This window comes from Oncorhynchus nerka, linkage group LG26 (genome assembly GCF_034236695.1).
Source record: "Oncorhynchus nerka isolate Pitt River linkage group LG26, Oner_Uvic_2.0, whole genome shotgun sequence".
NCBI lineage: Eukaryota > Metazoa > Chordata > Actinopteri > Salmoniformes > Salmonidae > Oncorhynchus > Oncorhynchus nerka.
The window spans coordinates 16500966-16513130 of record NC_088421.1 but is presented as its reverse complement, the minus strand read 5'-3'; positions in this window follow the sequence as shown (position 1 = coordinate 16513130).

Here is a 12165-nt window from a genome sequence, read left to right as displayed (position 1 = left end):
CCCCCCACACACACACTTACACACTCTCCTACTTTTTTTGCAGCCTGTCAGAGTGGTAGACATGGGTAAAGCACCCCCAGGACCCTGAACAACAGCAGTGACAATGCCATTGTCTTGTCAGCTCCCATCAATCTCCATCCAGAACAGAGTAAGATACCATTCTGGCAAATCTGTACCACCGAGAGAGAGAGAGAGAGAGAGAGAGAGAGAGAGAGAGAGAGAGAGAGAGAGAGAGAGGAAGAGAGAGAGAGAGAGAGAGAGAGAGAGAGAGAGAGAGAGGAAGAGAGGAAGAGAGAGAGAGAGAGAGAGAGAGAGAGAGAGAAACAGTGGGAAAGGAGGTGCTTGTTTATTCATCCTGAAGCGTAAGGGATGAGGAACTAAGCCGGACAGAGGTTTGGTGCGGCAAGCACCTCCTGTTCGTCACCTGCTGGAGAAGAGGCCTGAAACTTCAGGCCCCCTGGTCGTCAAAGTTGGGGAATCTCACACAGTGGTTGTGTCTGGAGACTCCCTGGGGATCGTCAGCGTCCACGTCTCTCAGCGATGTGTTGTTTGTTGTTGTCTTAACCGGTGATGCATGCATCGGAAAGGGCAAACAGCACAGGTATCAGCAAGGTCACCACAGTCGTGTTAAATGGTACGGTCCATGTTAGTGAAGCTTCAACGCAAATCGCAAGGGACAATAGGCGCCTGCTAGAGGGCAGGACAGGCCACCGTGTCTGTCCTGGGTAATATGGTGCCAAAGGCAATGCAAGGGTGGAAAGTTGTAGGTGTGAAGTAAAGGTCATTGCTTTTTCATTTTATCTTAGCTTTGGCTGTTGAAGAATTTATCCAAACATGAATGCACAAAAGTCAGGAAGAAAGAAAACTCATACACAGAGTATTTTATAAAAGTATGTCTTCCAGACTGGCAGCAATTCATGTGATGCATGCATATATTATTGTAATATTAAAATAGGCTTTAATATGATTATTTTGTTGAATGCAGGTGTATGGTTCATCTATATGTATAATGAGTCACTGTAAATGCAGCTGGGTTGAAGCTAGTGGCTAAACATAGACATTACAGTAAGTCTTTCCCAACCACAAGGATTATTTCCAGCTACAGGAGAGCAAGCAACTCCTCTTGGCTCGTTATCATTTTACACTTGACCGCAAGGTACAATATTTGCATGGAAACCTGATATGTCTAAGTTCACACAAGCGCCGTCCTTCACCATACATTTGCTGCAATTTAGCCCAAGCCTCAAGCTTAATGTATTATCTTAAGTAAACAGGTTACGCCGCAGTGCATACCTACGCCCAGGGTATTCCAGACAGGTGGAACCGTATCAACGGATGGCAGCCAGTCAGTCGTGTTTACTAGAGTCATTCACCATTTGCTGCTAGCTCCTCTCCACCAACCAGCTTCCAGCCTGTTCCTGAGCTCCACCAGACCCCCTTTCCTCTGCTCTCCCTTTCCCAGTGGGGTTGACTTACGGTGGGAGCCTCCAGCATCCAACCCCTGCATGGTCTTCCAAGCTGTTCCCAGCCAGGGGACACCATGCCTCCTCGCGGGGGGTGCAGCCATAACTAATGATACCCAATCGCCAGCATGGCAGGCCCTCACACACTCTCACACACTAGGCATGCATGGAGTGGAGCAGGGCTTTCACAGTGTTAAATGATTTGGAGATTCATTCGGCTGCTATTGTCGAGCCATTCTGTGTTACGGACAGACACAAAGTGGTCTAGCAGCATGATATGGAATATAAGACATTTGAATTGATTTAAACTACGTGCAGATTATTACATTTATGGGTTTATGCTTATGTTACATTTCATTGGGGATATGATTTATCTGTCCACGGTTCATACTTCAGGATTTCTAAAGCTGTTATGTAATCTACATAAGACCCACTTGGAGTTGTTGTTTTTATGATATGGTTGAATAAAAGTAAATCAGAAATAGAGAAGTGTTGGGTTATGCACAGTACATGTATAAATATGCATCATGCACATCTGCACTCATAGCTACCGTATGCAGCATGCACGGTCACCATTTAGCTTTCTCCAACTTCAATTTGTAAACGGGGGGTTACACACAATGATTCTTAGCTTAACAGCCCAGCCATATAAAGTATTCTATGGACTCTCTCCTTTATCGTTCAGGATGCATTAGTGGTTGTGAACAAGCAATGGATGTGTGCAAGTAACAAGCAATATGTTCTGTCTGCAAAGCAATAAGTACCCATCTATCTGCAAACCCTCTCTCTGGAGTCTGACTCTGCACCTTTCCGGAGTCCTTTAAATGTGGGGAGCTGAGGTGGAAGCAGAGCTACATAGACCCAGAATTTTTTTGTTGTTGCAATCTCAGGCTCTTCTGAAAGATATTTAGGACTATTTTATCAGAAATCAGACCACTGAGCTTTTATTAATTCTCTCTTCTCTCTCCTCCTGCACTTCTCCGGCAGAGGAAGTCGCATTAGCGAATCAGAACTCGTGAGAACCCTATCCACTCAGAATAAAAACTTGATTAGCTCTCCATGACCTTTTACTATTGGACGGATTCAAATGTTATTTTACAGACACAATTCCAGCAAGGCCATACTAAAGGAAACACAAACCTACAAGCAGTTATCAGGGCTGGCCTGCAAGAGTGGACACCTCTGAAACCCCATCTGAGCTCTATAGGCTGCAAGCACTAGGATAGTGTTGCTAATGCTAGCTGAACGATGCTGACGTTGTGACACATGGATCCTTCAGGCTCCAGGGAGTCTCCATGAGGAGGGTGAGTCTCTGTGAGGCCTCAAGGACAAACAGCCTGGGGCCAAGCTGACAGCTAGCGAGGCACCAGGATGTCGCCAGGCTAGCGCCTTGGCTTGCCTCCTATAGTGGAATGAAGCACTGTAATTGGCTGAGATTCCACCTTAAGGTCCCTCTTCTTCCCATCCTAGTGCTGAGCGAATGTTGACCCGCAGGTATATCTGACCCACGGGAGACAAACACTGCTGACTGTTCTAAATAGTGACACCCTCCGTGAGTATCATTTACCCGGTGAAGGGCCTTTTTGGCCCACAGGTATGCCAGAGTCTTTTTGCCGCAGGCCTCCTCCGTACAGTGAATCCTACACCAATACTGTCACAGTAAGCCCGCTGGTTTTGGATTGCCTCAGTCTATGTTGGACAGTCAAAAGTGAATTAAAGCTGACGAAGGCTTACTGGCCCAAAGTTTTGCCTCAGTTTCTCAACACTGAATGATGTAAATGATATACCACAGCAGGACAGCCATGTATATCTCACAGTCGCCCATTCTGTGGTTGTAGGTGCTGGACCAAAACAATTCTTATCAGGAGAAATTGAGTACACGTAACTGATAGCACACAGTGGGAATGTCACACTGTGGACCATCAGCTTGGTGTGCATACTCAATCTCTACTGATTACACTGTATATACAGCACCCTAAAGGAGCTGAATGACTGTTCTTTGTAAAACTTCCTTAAACACAACTATTCTACAACAGGTTATCTGAATGCAACCTGGTAGACATACTTGGGTTTCATCCTTAGCAATATATTGTGTATGATTTGTTTTGTACTGTATTCGGATTGGAAGTTCTTTCAAAAAAGTAGCGTTTGACTGATGAGAGATGAAGTGCTTTCAGATTCAAAACTGGCCACGCACTTCTTCCCAACAGAAAACGTCCTGTGTTTGAAGCTTGTGCTTTTTCGGATACTATGTATGGTACATACACTCATGTATTCATGTCAAAAATGCATTGTATTCAAGTGCTTTGGCAACACATTAACAATGACGATTGAAGATTTGTGATTCCTGTGCAGCTTATATCTGCAAATCATGTGTTGTTCCATACTTTTGGTAGTCGACTACCTTTGATTGCTATGTACTTGTGTATATATATATTGTACCACTTGTCTGCTTTAAAAATGGTGAAATACTTGGTTTATATAAGGGCTTTTTATATTCTTAAACAAGAAAAACACATCTTTCTCTCGTTTTGCGTTGAGTGGAGAGCTACCAGTGTTTGGGTCACCCAGATTGCCGTGTCCAAATTAATTTTTTGAGACATCTCCGATTTGGCTGAATCTGTTTCTCTTGGTTGTTAGCTGGCAGAAGCGTTCCAAACCCCTGGAGATTGTGAAGTTATCTGACAACATGAGAGGCTAAAGAGGCGAGGCCTACTCCTTGTTCTATCAGCTAAAAGTCCCCCCTTCTTACCACACCTTCCCCCTACTCCACTCCGTAAAGCAGGGCAAATACTGGTACTCTTTTTTAATCTTAACCTTAAGAGGGGGCCCAGTATCAGCAAGACTTCATTACCATTATGCCGCCATACCCACCTCTTCCTCAGCATCATGAAAAGGTATCAGTGGGTGCGTAAACTCTTTAGACAAGGAAGAAACCATAGGGAAGATTTTAATTGACGTCCTTAACCAAGCATCTATCAAGTACCGTTGCAATGCCTGTAGACTTGGTCAATAAAATAGCCCAATTATAAATGTACAATTGGATTGTTTTAAATGAAATTGTCATCTAATTTGATTTATATTCAAGGTCTATGGCCTTTAAATGAATCCGAAAATTGGTTTGGACACCTCTTAATATGCCCAGGCTGTCTAGATAGAATGGAGAGACAAGGTAATTAAGGTGCTGGAACATTGCATGTTTTGACCAGAAATTATATTCATTTAGCTGACGGGCCTGTACGAATTATACTGCCCTGACATCTAAAAATAATCTTTGTTGTTGCAGGTGTTCTTATGTTCTCTGTTTACATGTGGTTTTGATTATGCAGTTCTTTATTCATAGTTAAAGGTCACGAGAAATGGAGCTAAAAATGTATATTTAATGTCTAGAAAAATGTGTAGGCCTACATGTGAATAAATGTGTACACACGAACACACATGCACTCAGTACAGTACACACTGACACAGTAAATACAATTCCAGAAGAACAGGCAAGACAAATGAAAAGCATATTTTATGTTAATTTGGTGGCTATCATTCACATTGTATAAGGAAGGCAGGCACTGTCAAAAGAAGAAAAAAAATGGAACCCTTTGGTCTGGGCAAGTACTCCATGAATTCAGCATTTATCTGGGCATCCCTCTCTCCTAGTGCCCTGCATTTGTTTTGTTCTGCCACCGCATCCCCACGGATACCCAGGCCAGCTGTCACTGATGTTTCACTTCATTTAAATGTCTCCAGGGTCTGGACTGACTCCATCAGAGAGAGAAAAGAGCCAAACGCCACAAACCACATCCCTCTCTCGCATCCTCCCACTCCAGTAGTGGACAACCTGAGGCAATGTCCTGAATTAGGAATGTTAAATGTTCAGGTTAAAAGACTGAAATACATAGCAGCATACTCCTGTTGTAGAGCGTTAATATAACTACACTAAAGGTTCACAGGATGTTGCATTTGGGCAGCAGATCAGTTGATTAGAGAGTTCCAATGAGCTCCTTCCACAAAGACAGAGGACATTGATATGAGGGGAATTCAAAACCCCTCCCACCCAAGCTTAACACTTTAGTTCTATGCAGATCAACCAGTCTCATAAAGAAACCCTCATAACATCAACAGGGTCCTTTCATTCCCTAGCTGTTTACTTAAATTTTAAAAGAGGTCATCATTGATGACGATGATGATAATGATGATGAAGATTGTTTCCATTTTACAGCACTAATTACAAAATAATTTTTGAGGAAGAGTCAAGGTCAAACTTATTGTCTGGCTTTTTAACCATCTGTTTTTAGAGGAAACCTTACTAAGTGTTCTTTGTATGAACTTGATAAAAAATTAAAATGGTGAGACTAACCTTGTGTCTGGGCCTTGTGTTTGTGTGTGTCAGACAGGGAGTAAACAAAGAGAAAGAAGCCTTCTTATAGCTATTCCTAAACCAATACTGTGGTATAGTCCAAATGGTAGATATGTAACCGATGTGAAACGGTTAGCTAGTTAGCGGGGTGTGCGCTAATAACGTTTCAATCGGTGACGTCACTCGATCTGAGACCTTGAAGTAGTTGTTCCCCTTGCTCTGCAAGGGCCGCGGCATTTGTGGAGCGATGGGTAACGATACTTCGAGGGTGGCTGTTGTCGATGTGTGCAGAGGGTCCCTGGTTCGAGGAGAGGAGAGGGACGGAAGCTATATTGTTACACACAGTACATTTCTGCTTTCTGCTCTCAAAAGGTTTTACTAGCAGCTGACATTGTGTAGACCAACCTGGTCTCGGAGCATTTCATATTATTCTGTACATTAAGCCAAGACACTCCATTTAGTATGGTATTTATTCATTTGTGGATATCCATCATCCATTTCATATGAAATGTTCCGAATTACAATATGTTCGGAATTTGCAAAATATATTACAAATTTGAAAAATATGTTACGAATTTGCAAAACGTATGATATGTTACTGACCAACTGGCAGGTGTCTTCACTGACATTTTCTCTCTTTTTTAATAAAAATTTTTAAATTTGACCCCTTTTTCTCCCCAATTTCATGGTATCCAATTGCTTTAGTAGCTACTATCTTGTCTCATCGCTACAACTCCCGTACACGCTCGGGAGAGACGAAGGTTGAAAGTCATGCATCTTCCGATACACTACCCAACCAAGCCGCACTGCTTCTTAACACAGTGCCATCCAACCCGGAAGCCAGCCGCACCATTGTGTCGGAGGAAACACCGTGCATCTGGCAACCTTGGTTAGCGCGCACTGCGCCCGGTCCGCCACAGGAGTCGCTGGCGATGAGACAAGGATATCCCTACCTGCCTAACCCGGACGACGCTAGGCCAATTGTGCGTCGCCCCCACGGACCTCCCGGTCGCTGCCGGTTACGACAGAGCCTGGGCGCGAACCCAGAGTCTCTGATGACACAGCTCACGCTGCCACGCTGATCCTCAACACTGGAGCTCCCCAGGTGTGCGTGCTCAGTCCCCTCCTGTTCACCCACGACTGCATGGCCAGGCACGACTCCAACACCATCGTTTGCAGACAACACAACAGTGGTAGGCCTGATCACCGACAACGACGAGACAGCCTATAGGGAGGAGGTCAGAGACCTGGCCGGGTGGTGCCAGAATAACAACCTATCCCTCAACGTAACCAAGACTAAGGAGATGATTGTGGACTACAGGCAAAGGAGGACCCGAGCATGCCCCCATTCTCATCGACGGGGCTGTAGTGGAGCAGGTTGAGAGCTTCAAGTTCCTTGGTGTCCACATCAACAACAAACTAGAATGGTCCAAACACACCAAGACAGTCAATAAAAGGGCACGACAAAGCCTATTCCCCCTCAGGAGACTAAAAAGATTTGGCATGGGTCCTGAGATCCTCAAAAGGTTCTACAGCTGCAACATCGAGAGCATCCTGACTGGTTGCATCACTGCCTGGTATGGCAATTGCTCGGCCTCCGACCGTAAGACACTACAGAGTGTTGTGCGTACGGCCCAGTACATCACTGGGGCTAAACCGTCTGTCATTCAGGATCTCTAGACCAGGCGGTTTCAGAGGAAGGCCCTAAAAATGGTCATAGACCCCAGCCACCCCAGTCATAGACTGTTCTCTATACTACTGCATGGCAAGCGGTACCGGAGCGCCAAGTGTAGGACAAAAAGGCTTCTCAACAGTTTTTACCCCCAAGCCATACGACTCCTGAAAAGGTAATCAAATGGCTACCCGGACTATTTGCATTGTCCCCCCCCCAACCCCTCTTTTACGCTGCTGCTACTCTCTGTTTATCATATATGCATAGTCACTTTAACCATATCTACATGTACATACTACCTCAACTGGGCCGACTAACCAGCGCTCCTGCACATTGGCTAACCGGGCTATCTGCATTGTGTCCCGCCACCCACCACACTCTCTTTTACGCTACTGCTACTCTCTGTTCATCATATATGCATAGTCACTTTAACCATATCTACATACTACCTCAATCAGCCTGACTTACCGGTGTCTGTATTTAGCCTCGCTACTTTTATAGCCTCACTACTGTATATAGCCTGTCTTTTTACTGTTGTTTTATTTCGCTAGGCTAGGGGTTCAAATCAAATTTGATATGTCACATGCACCGAATACAACACGTATAGACCTTACAGTGAAATGCTTACTTACAAGCCCTTAAACAACAATGCAGTTAAGAAAAATATGTGTTAAGTAAAAAATAGATAAGTTAAAAATACGAAATAAAAGTAAATAATTAAAGAGCAGCAGTAAAATAACAAATCAGCCTGACTAACCAGTGTCTGTATGTAGCTTCGCTACTTTTATAGCCTCACTACTGTATATAGCCTGTCTTTTTACTGTTGTTTTATTTATTATACCTATTGTTCACCTAATACCTTTTTTGCACTATTGTAATCAAATTTGATGTCACATGCGCTGAATACAACACGTATAGACCTTACAGTGAAATGCTTACTTTACAAGCCCTTAAACAATAATGCAGTTAAGAAAAATATGTGTTAAGTAAAAAATAGATAGGTTAAAAATACGAAATAAAAGTAAATAATTAAAGAGCAGCAGTAAAATAACAAATCAGCCTGACTAACCAGTGTCTGTATGTAGCTTCGCTACTTTTATAGCCTCACTACTGTATATAGCCTGTCTTTTTACTGTTGTTTTATTTATTATACCTATTGTTCACCTAATACCTTTTTTGCACTATTGTAATCAAATTTGATGTCACATGCGCTGAATACAACACGTATAGACCTTACAGTGAAATGCTTACTTTACAAGCCCTTAAACAACAATGCAGTTAAGAAAAATATGTGTTAAGTAAAAAATAGATTAGGTAAAAAAACACGAAATTAAAAGTAAATAATTAAATAAAGACAACAAAGTGAAACCTCTAAAGAAACAAGAGACCATAATACAAGAAACAGCACTATAGAGAGATAGAACAACAACAACGCAGCCACTGCCAGCTAGCCTACTTCAGCAGTACTGTATCATTTGAATTATTTTAGTCAATAAGATTCCTGCTACGTAAGCTCAACTTTCTGAACATTCGAGACGTGTAGTCCATTTGTCATTCCAATCTCCTTTGCATTAGCGTAGCCTCTTCTGTAGCCTGTCAACTATGTGTCTGTCTATCCCTGTTCTCTCCTCTCTGCACAGACCATACAAACGCTCCACACCGCGTGGCCGCGGCCACTCTAATCTGGTGGTCCCAGCGCGCACGACCCACGTGGAGTTCCAGGTCTCCGGTAGCCTCTGGAACTGCCGATCTGCGGCCAACAAGGCAGAGTTCATCTCAGCCTATGCCTCCCTCCAGTCCCTCGACTTCTTGGCACTGACGGAAACATGGATCACCACAGATAACACTGCTACTCCTACTGCTCTCTCTTCGTCCGCCCACGTGTTCTCGCACACCCCGAGAGCTTCTGGTCAGCGGGGTTGGTGGCACCGGGATCCTCATCTCTCCCAAGTGGTCATTCTCTCTTTCTCCCCTTACCCATCTGTCTATCGCCTCCTTTGAATTCCATGCTGTCACAGTTACCAGCCCTTTCAAGCTTAACATCCTTATCATTTATCGCCCTCCAGGTTCCTCGGAGAGTTCATCAATGAGCTTGATGCCTTGATAAGCTCCTTTCCTGAGGACGGCTCACCTCTCACAGTTCTGGGCGACTTTAACCTCCCCACGTCTACCTTTGACTCATTCCTCTCTGCCTCCTTCTTCCCACTCCTCTCCTCTTTTGACCTCACCCTCTCACCTTCCCCTCTACTCACAAGGCAGGCAATACGCTCGACCTCATCTTTACTAGATGCTGTTCTTCCACTAACCTCACTGCAACTCCCCTCCAAGTCTCCGACCACTACCTTGTATCCTTTTCCCTCTTGCTCTCATCCAACACTTCCCACACTGCCCCTACTCGGATGGTATCGCGCCGTCCCAATCTTCGCTCTCTCTCCCCGCTACTCTCTCCTCTTCCATCCTATCATCTCTTCCCTCTGCTCAAACCTTCTCCAACCTATCTCCTGATTCTGCCTCCTCAACCCTCCTCTCCTCCCTTTCTGCATCCCTTGATTCTCTATGTCCCCTATCCTCCAGGCCGGCTCGGTCCTCCCCTCCTGCTCCGTGGCTCGACGACTCATTGCGAGCTCACAGAACAGGGCTCCGGGCAGCCGAGCGGAAATGGAGGAAAACTCGCCTCCCTGCGGACCTGGCATCCTTTCACTCCCTCCTCTCTACATTTTCCTCTTCTGTCTCTGCTGCTAAAGCCACTTTCTACCACTCTAAAGTCCAAGCATCTGCCTCTAACCCTAGGAAGCTCTTTGCCACCTTCTCCTCCCTCCTGAATCCTCCTCCCCTCCCCCCCTCCTCCCTCTCTGCAGATGACTTCGTCAACCATTTTGAAAAGAAGGTCGACGACATCCGATCCTCGTTTGCTAAGTCAAACGACACCGCTGGTTCTGCTCACACTGCCCTACCCTGTGCTCTGACCTCTTTCTCCCCTCTCTCTCCAGATGAAATCTCGCGTCTTGTGACGACCGGCCGCCCAACAACCTGCCCGCTTGACCCTATTCCCTCCTCTCTTCTCCAGACCATTTCCGGAGACCTTCTCCCTTACCTCACCTCGCTCATCAACTCATCCCTGACCGCTGGCTACGTCCCTTCTGTCTTCAAGAGAGCGAGAGTTGCACCCTTTCTGAAAAAACCTACACTCGATCCCTCCGATGTCAACAACTACAGACCAGTATCCCTTCTTTCTTTTCTCTCCAAAACTCTTGAACGTGCCGTCCTTGGCCAGCTCTCCCGGTATCTCTCTCAGAATGACCTTCTTGATCCAAATCAGTCAGGTTTCAAGACTAGTCATTCAACTGAGACTGCTCTTCTCTGTATCACGGAGGCCCTCCGCACTGCTAAAGCTAACTCTCTCTCCTCTGCTCTCATCCTTCTAGATCTATCGGCTGCCTTCGATACTGTGAACCATCAGATCCTCCTCTCCACCCTCTCCGAGTTGGGCATCTCCGGCGCGGCCCACGCTTGGATTGCGTCCTACCTGACAGGTCGCTCCTACCAGGTGGCGTGGCGAGAATCTGTCTCCTCACCACGCGCTCTCACCACTGGCGTCCCCCAGGGCTCTGTTCTAGGCCCTCTCCTATTCTCGCTATACACCAAGTCACTTGGCTCTGTCATAACCTCACATGGTCTCTCCTATCATTGCTATGCAGACGACACACAATTAATCTTCTCCTTTCCCCCTTCTGATGACCAGGTGGCGAATCGCATCTCTGCATGTCTGGCAGACATATCAGTGTGGATGACGGATCACCACCTCAAGCTGAACCTCGGCAAGACGGAGCTGCTCTTCCTCCCGGGAAGGACTGCCCGTTCCATGATCTCGCCATCACGGTTGACAACTCCATTGTGTCCTCCTCCCAGAGCGCTAAGAACCTTGGCGTGATCCTGGACAACACCCTGTCGTTCTCAACTAACATCAAGGCGGTGGCCCGTTCTTGTAGGTTCATGCTCTACAACATCCGCAGAGTACGACCCTGCCTCACACAGGAAGCAGCGCAGGTCCTAATCCAGGCACTTGTCATCTCCCGTCTGGATTACTGCAACTCGCTGTTGGCTGGGCTCCCTGCCTGTGCCATTAAACCCTTACAACTCATCCAGAACGCCGCAGCCCGTCTGGTGTTCAACCTTCCCAAGTTCTCTCACGTCACCCCGCTCCTCCGCTCTCTCCACTGGCTTCCAGTTGAAGCTCGCATCCGCTACAAGACCATGGTGCTTGCCTACGGAGCTGTGAGGGGAACGGCACCTCAGTACCTCCAGGCTCTGATCAGGCCCTACACCCAAACAAGGGCACTGCGTTCATCCACCTCTGGCCTGCTCGCCTCCCTACCACTGAGGAAGTACAGTTCCCGCGCAGCCCAGTCAAAACTGTTCGCTGCTCTGGCCCCCCAATGGTGGAACAAACTCCCTCACGACGCCAGGACAGCGGAGTCAATCACCACCTTCCGGAGACACCTGAAACCCCACCTTTTTCAGGAATACCTAGGATAGGATAAAGTAATCCTTCTCACCCCCCCCCCCTTGAAAGATTTAGATGCACTATTGTAAAGTGGCTGTTCCACTGGATGTCTTAAGGTGAACGCACCAATTTGTAAGTCGCTCTGGATAAGAGCGTCTGCTAAATGACTTAAATG